The sequence below is a fragment of the Rhagoletis zephyria genome, unplaced genomic scaffold, assembly GCF_001687245.7.
Source record: "Rhagoletis zephyria isolate East Lansing unplaced genomic scaffold, Rhagoletis_zephyria_1.1 Rzeph_scaffold_07163, whole genome shotgun sequence".
NCBI classification, from domain to species: Eukaryota; Metazoa; Arthropoda; class Insecta; order Diptera; family Tephritidae; genus Rhagoletis; species Rhagoletis zephyria.
The window spans coordinates 4258-10178 of record NW_016164246.1 but is presented as its reverse complement, the minus strand read 5'-3'; the positions used below and the strand labels follow the sequence as shown (position 1 = coordinate 10178).

The 5921-nt window shown below is 31.8% G+C and overlaps 1 protein-coding gene and 1 pseudogene across 2 annotated transcripts in view; one reads left to right on the top strand and one right to left on the bottom strand.

The window, feature by feature from the left end:
- The window catches only part of LOC108373935 (fatty-acid amide hydrolase 2-B), an 18717-nt gene extending 13662 nt beyond the window's left edge, over positions 1–5055 (bottom strand). For both annotated transcript variants that reach the window (XM_017629875.1, XM_017629880.1), the window contains exon 1: positions 4982–5055. The gene's annotated coding sequence lies outside the window, so the exon portion shown is untranslated. The remainder of the gene's footprint in view (positions 1–4981) is intronic.
- Positions 1–5872, top strand: part of LOC108373937 (cytochrome b5 reductase 4 pseudogene) — a 27763-nt pseudogene extending 21891 nt beyond the window's left edge.
- The last annotated feature ends 49 nt before the right edge of the window (positions 5873–5921 follow it).

The following is a 5921-nucleotide window of genomic DNA, read 5'->3' as shown; positions in this document are numbered from 1 at the left end:
TTATGTATACATTTGTCTATATCTATCTCGATTCGTTTTGGCTGTTACAAACAACCGTTATGTGAACAAAATTAATATACCCTTGTGCACAAGTGCGCTCGGGTATAATAAAAATAAAAATACCACAATAAATACATAAATTATGTAAGAATACAAAGACACATTATTTATCAGAATCATTGTCTCTTACACACTGAAAAAAAGTAATGAAAACTCTCAAAAAAGCAAAATCGCTACTGCGAAATAATGGTTTGAAAAACCGCATAAATTCAAATCCGCATAAAAAAAAGCCGTATAAAAAGGGACCTAAGTGTATGTCATATATGTAGGCACATACATATGTACACATGCAAGTATCTATCTGAAAAAACTCGTATTTCTTCAGAGTTGAGGAACAAGTACTTACTTTACAAACAACACACAAACACATACAGTGACGAGCAAAACTGTAACATGGTTTAACACTTTTTGTTTCAGCCACCGCTATATTTCCAAGTTCTAACGACTTTCATCCTTTTGTTGAATATTCTTGTTGGTACATCCCTACTCCCTCTCTCATAATGATTTGAAGTCAATACAACAACAATAAAAAAATCAGCAGACAAAAATGTAAATTAAGGCAGATGTTACAGTTTTGCACTCATATATTTTAAAGAGCTTTTAACAATTTCCACGAAAAAAAAGAACTACTAACACAATGTTCAGTACTCTTTTGCCTGTTTCAGTTCCTGGATGTGATTTGGCATACCTTATTTGTATCTCTGTAAAAATTCTGGAGGTATATCCTTAGTTTGCTTTCACAGCTCATGTACTCGATTTTACGGACTTTGATACTTATTAAGCTGTGCTTTTAGTTGATTTCGCAAATTCTCGATGAGATTCAAGTCCGCGGTTTGTAGAGGTCATTTCAAATTAGCAAATTTTTGCTTTTGTATCCAGTCTTTGCGAACATATGCAGTATGTTTTGGGTGATTTTTCAGCAGAAACTCTCATTTTTCGACTACATCTTGCAAATTTTGTTGAAATATGAACAGATACTGTTCCTTACGCATAATGCGTACTAACGGACCAACAAAATTTTTGAAATACAACCCCAAACAATTAAGATCCTACCACTGTGATTCACAGTTTGCAGTACATGATGCGCTTAGGCTTAATTTGGGTCTTTGAACCAATACCATGCCCGACCATCTGATTGAAAGCGATTAATTTAGTCTTGTCCGACCAAATAACATTCAATTGAAACTTAAAAATATGTTTTTTATTGCATTCTGAACGGCCTAACATATCCCAATAGGCAACGGTTCGGTTTTCGTGCGATGCATCGAAATGCTGCCACACTCGCACATGTATTTTGATCAAAATGATCTTTTGATCTTTTATTATGCCTTAGCGTTCAATTTGGCAATTCTTCGCCTCGCTATCTACTGATTTGCATTCAATTTTAATACCTTAAGCGCTTCTGTAATAGTGGCTGCATCGGTACTTGTTGCTAAGTTCACAAGATATCGTACCGTAATATTTTTTAACAGACTTCCTTTGTCCTTGGGAACACTTTAGGCTATATTTTTTCCAACTCTTAACATTTTTAAGTACCAAATTCAAAATTTTTTTGCCACTTTTCGTGCGTTTCCGCCTTTCCGCAGTAAATCTATTATTTACATTTATGGTTCCTGATTAACTATGTTATTTACTGGTGATCACTTCTTCAATAAATTACAATATAGAAAGAAGTCATCTGACTTCCAACTAAGTAAAAGATAACTGTCAAATGAAAAACTGAGAGTGAGTGCAAAACTGTAACATCTGCCTTAATTTACATTTTGGTCTGCTGGTTTTTTTATTGTTGTTGTATTGACTTCAAATCATTATGAGAGAGGGAGTAGGGACGTACCAAGAAGAATATTCAACAAAAGGATGAAAGTCGTTAGAACTTGGAAATATAGCGGTGGCTGAAACAAAAAGTGTTAAACCATGTTACAGTTTTGCTCGTCACTGTATGTATGTAAAGTGGCGAAAAAATGAATGGGGACGAAACATTTTAGCATCCTTGGCTATTTTCGATTATTTAATGTTTATTATTTTTTTTTATGAAAGTGTAGCTAAGTCAAAATTTCAAACTTTTTACAAAAATTTGCGAAATTCGAGAAATATTTCCTCAGAGTTTTGAGCTTTTTAATTAGGAAGGTGTTGTTAATTTTTTCAAAAGAAAAAATCGAATTTAAAAGTTTAAAATTTTGATCAACATTTGTTAAAATTCGGCAAAATTTTGTAAATTTTCCAAGAATTTCGATTCAAACGAATTTTTTTAGATATAAAGCTATATTTTCATAAAAAAATTAAACAAAGAAAAGCAGCCAAAACTTGCTAAAATGCATTTTCCCTATTTACATTCTCGGCACCTTATATATATACACACATACATACATATATGGGCTACAATGAACAATAAACAAAGAATTTTTTTGTGGGGCAATGACATGCGAAAGAACTGCAGTTGCGAAGTTGCCAGATTCTGAAACTGAGAAAGGAGTACATTTGTATTCTCGATAGAAAAAAGCAGTACAAACATAAAAACGCAGTACATTTTTTTTAATTTTTTGTGCAATTTCTTTGTTACAAATTACCGCTTATTAAAAAATTAAATTAAAAGTTGCTAAATCAGCATAGAGAAAAACTACCAATAAAATAGAACAAAACCGACTCCATAGGGTTTTTCAAAAGGACATTATTTTTGTATCGAGAGGCAAAATCTTATAAGTGTGTAAATAAAATCATCAACAAATTCTTTAGATTTTTATCAGGTAACTTAATTAAAAGCTAACAAATTAAAACAAAAAAAAAATGAATTGAAAAATAAATCATTTGCATACATAAATGAATTAAAAAAGACATCTCATAAAATTAAGTAATTTTTATTTTTAATTTTTTATTTTTTTTTTATATGCAAGCAAGTGGATTTTCTCTGCGAAATGTGATTTTCAAAAGAAATTTGGCCACAAAACCCATTTCCATTCACTCTTTTTACGAAAATTATAAAAAGTCAACACATTTTCATTAAAATTTCAAACTTTTCATTCACAATTTTCGTAAATTTTAACTTAGTTTTAGTATAATACCCGCGTTGATTTTAAATACTTTTTTTTGCTGGCAGTCCCCGGTATTTTCTCAAAAAACAAAGCAAATTTCGAGCACTTCAAACACAAAAGTTTCCTAATTATTCTGATAAAACAGATAAAAATTTGTCTTATAATTTGTTGAATTTTTATAAATTTTGTATAGTTTGAAACTTTGATTTTTACAGTTTTTTTTGTTAAATAAGTTATATTTTAATTTAAAAAAAATTATTAAAATTAAATAAATGGAAATTATTTTGAAGAAACTTGTCAATTTATGCACGTTATTAAAGTTGATATTAAAATCACAATAGTCTGCCTTATCCTGAGTTTCGCCTACAAAAAAAAAAAATCACCCGAAAATTATTCATCCACCCATAGTAAAACCATGGAAAGCAAAAGTGAAAAGCGAACCGTTTAGGGGAAAATGAAACTCATGATAAGGCTGAGTATGTCGATTTCCAACAAACTAATGATACAAAATCACCCCTGCCTGCCGATACCATTGTATGAAGGTCAAGTTTGTTTTTATTCATATTATTCTTCCTCCAATGAGTCTTCATAAACGCCACTGCGGCTGTGGCATATACATACATATGTATGCATGTACATATATACATATAATACATACCGTATGTTTGCATGTATGAATCTACATACTTATGTGACACACCTTGNTATAAATTTTGTATAGTTTGAAACTTTGATTTTTACAGTTTTTTTTGTTAAATAAGTTATATTTTAATTTAAATAAATGGAAATTATTTTGAAGAAACTTGCNCTTTGATTTTTACAGTTTTTTTTGTTAAATAAGTTATATTTTAATTTAAAAAAAATTATTAAAATTAAATAAATGGAAATTATTTTGAAGAAACTTGCCAATTTATGCACGTTATTAAAGTTGATATTAAAATCACAATAGTCTGCCTTATCCTGAGTTTCGCCTACAAAAAAAAAAAATCACCCGAAAATTATTCATCCACCCATAGTAAAACCATGGAAAGCAAAAGTGAAAAGCGAACCGTTTAGGGGAAAATGAAACTCATGATAAGGCTGAGTATGTCGATTTCCAACAAACTAATGATACAAAATCACCCCTGCCTGCCGATACCATTGTATGAAGGTCAAGTTTGTTTTTATTCATATTATTCTTCCTCCAATGAGTCTTCATAAACGCCACTGCGGCTGTGGCATATACATACATACATATGTATGCATGTACATATATACATATAATACATACCGTATGTATGCATGTATGAATCTACATACTTATGTGACACACCTTACAATGATTTTGTTATACAAATGTTTAGTTAAAAACTAGCACTTTAACGATAAGAAAAACATTGATGCCGGTCGAGCGGGCAACATCGTGTTCTTTATTGGAAATACAAAACGCTTGCCAGTTATAAGATGTGTGATACGATTGTAGATATAGTGGTATAAGCGTCTGGGAAAATAGGAGACCAAAGATATTCATTAAAAATTACTGACACTCCGATACATTGCATAACGTTTTGTTTTTTTTTACATACTTCAACTTATTTTCATAAAACTTCAATTCATATTTTCATAAAATAACTATACACTAGTTTTCATATTTTGCACTAAAATCAGCAGAATTCGCTTATCATTCCGTTTTCTGGTGACAGCCATTTTTTTTGAGGCGATTATTCCCACTTCCACCTACTTCCTTTTCCGCAATCTTCTGGCAAGTAGTTTACACATCAAAACACTCACACACAGAAAAAATAAATAAACTACTAAATTAAATTAAATAATTTAGAGTTGCTCCCAGAAAACAACGAATTTGTATGTATATGCTTGTCATATTTATTTAATTTAAGAAAAATCCAACTCACATTTCATCAACGCAACGATTCGTTTAAAACTGAATACACTGCTAGCTAGAAAAAGCAAAAATGCTAAAAAGAACGAGCATATAAAACACAGAGGAAAGATTAATTTACTCGTTAAGTGTGACCAGTGTTACCGGAATTTTTTGTTACTTGATTAAAGCACTTAAAACGCCATTTTTAAATATAAGAGTTTTTGATAAACTCCAGCCTGAAGAAATTAGAAAAAAAGCGCCAGAGTTCTCAAATTAGTACTACATTGATACATACATACTTATAAGTATGTACCATATGTATACTCATAAAAAATTATTTCCGCTTATAATACTGTAGAACAAATATGTAACGGAAATGCACGTTCGGATGTGAACATTGCGAAGAACGGCAAGCATGTTTATGAAACTGAAAAATAAAACCTTTTTTCGCTTTTTTTGCCTCAGCTAAACTCGCGAAATGTGTTATACGTACTATAGAGTTTTAAGTTAACACATTTTAAAAATTTATTTAAAATTCTCCATCTTATCCTGCCTTTAGTTTAGAGTACAAAATGTCCGATGCGAACAGCAAATCGCCCATGAACAATCTGCAGCTACCAATTACAGCGCAAACCGGGCAAATGCTAGCGCCATCCACTACTGCTCCACAGAAATTGAACTCCGGTTCCGCGACGGGGAATCCGCGCAATAAATGTGCGCTCAAGCCGGGTCATTCGCTTATGGATTGGATACGACTTGGAAATTCAGGCGTAGATCTAGCGGGTACGTGCGGTCGTGTAACACCAGTAAGTAGTGAGGAGTTGGCGCGACATAATACACGGGAAGATGCTTGGATGGCCATACGTGCCAAAGTATTTAATGTGACTCGCTACATGGACTTCCACCCGGGTGGTTAGTATTAAGTACACCGAGGGAAAAAACAGTCTAAAATCAAGAAAAGCGGTCTTAAT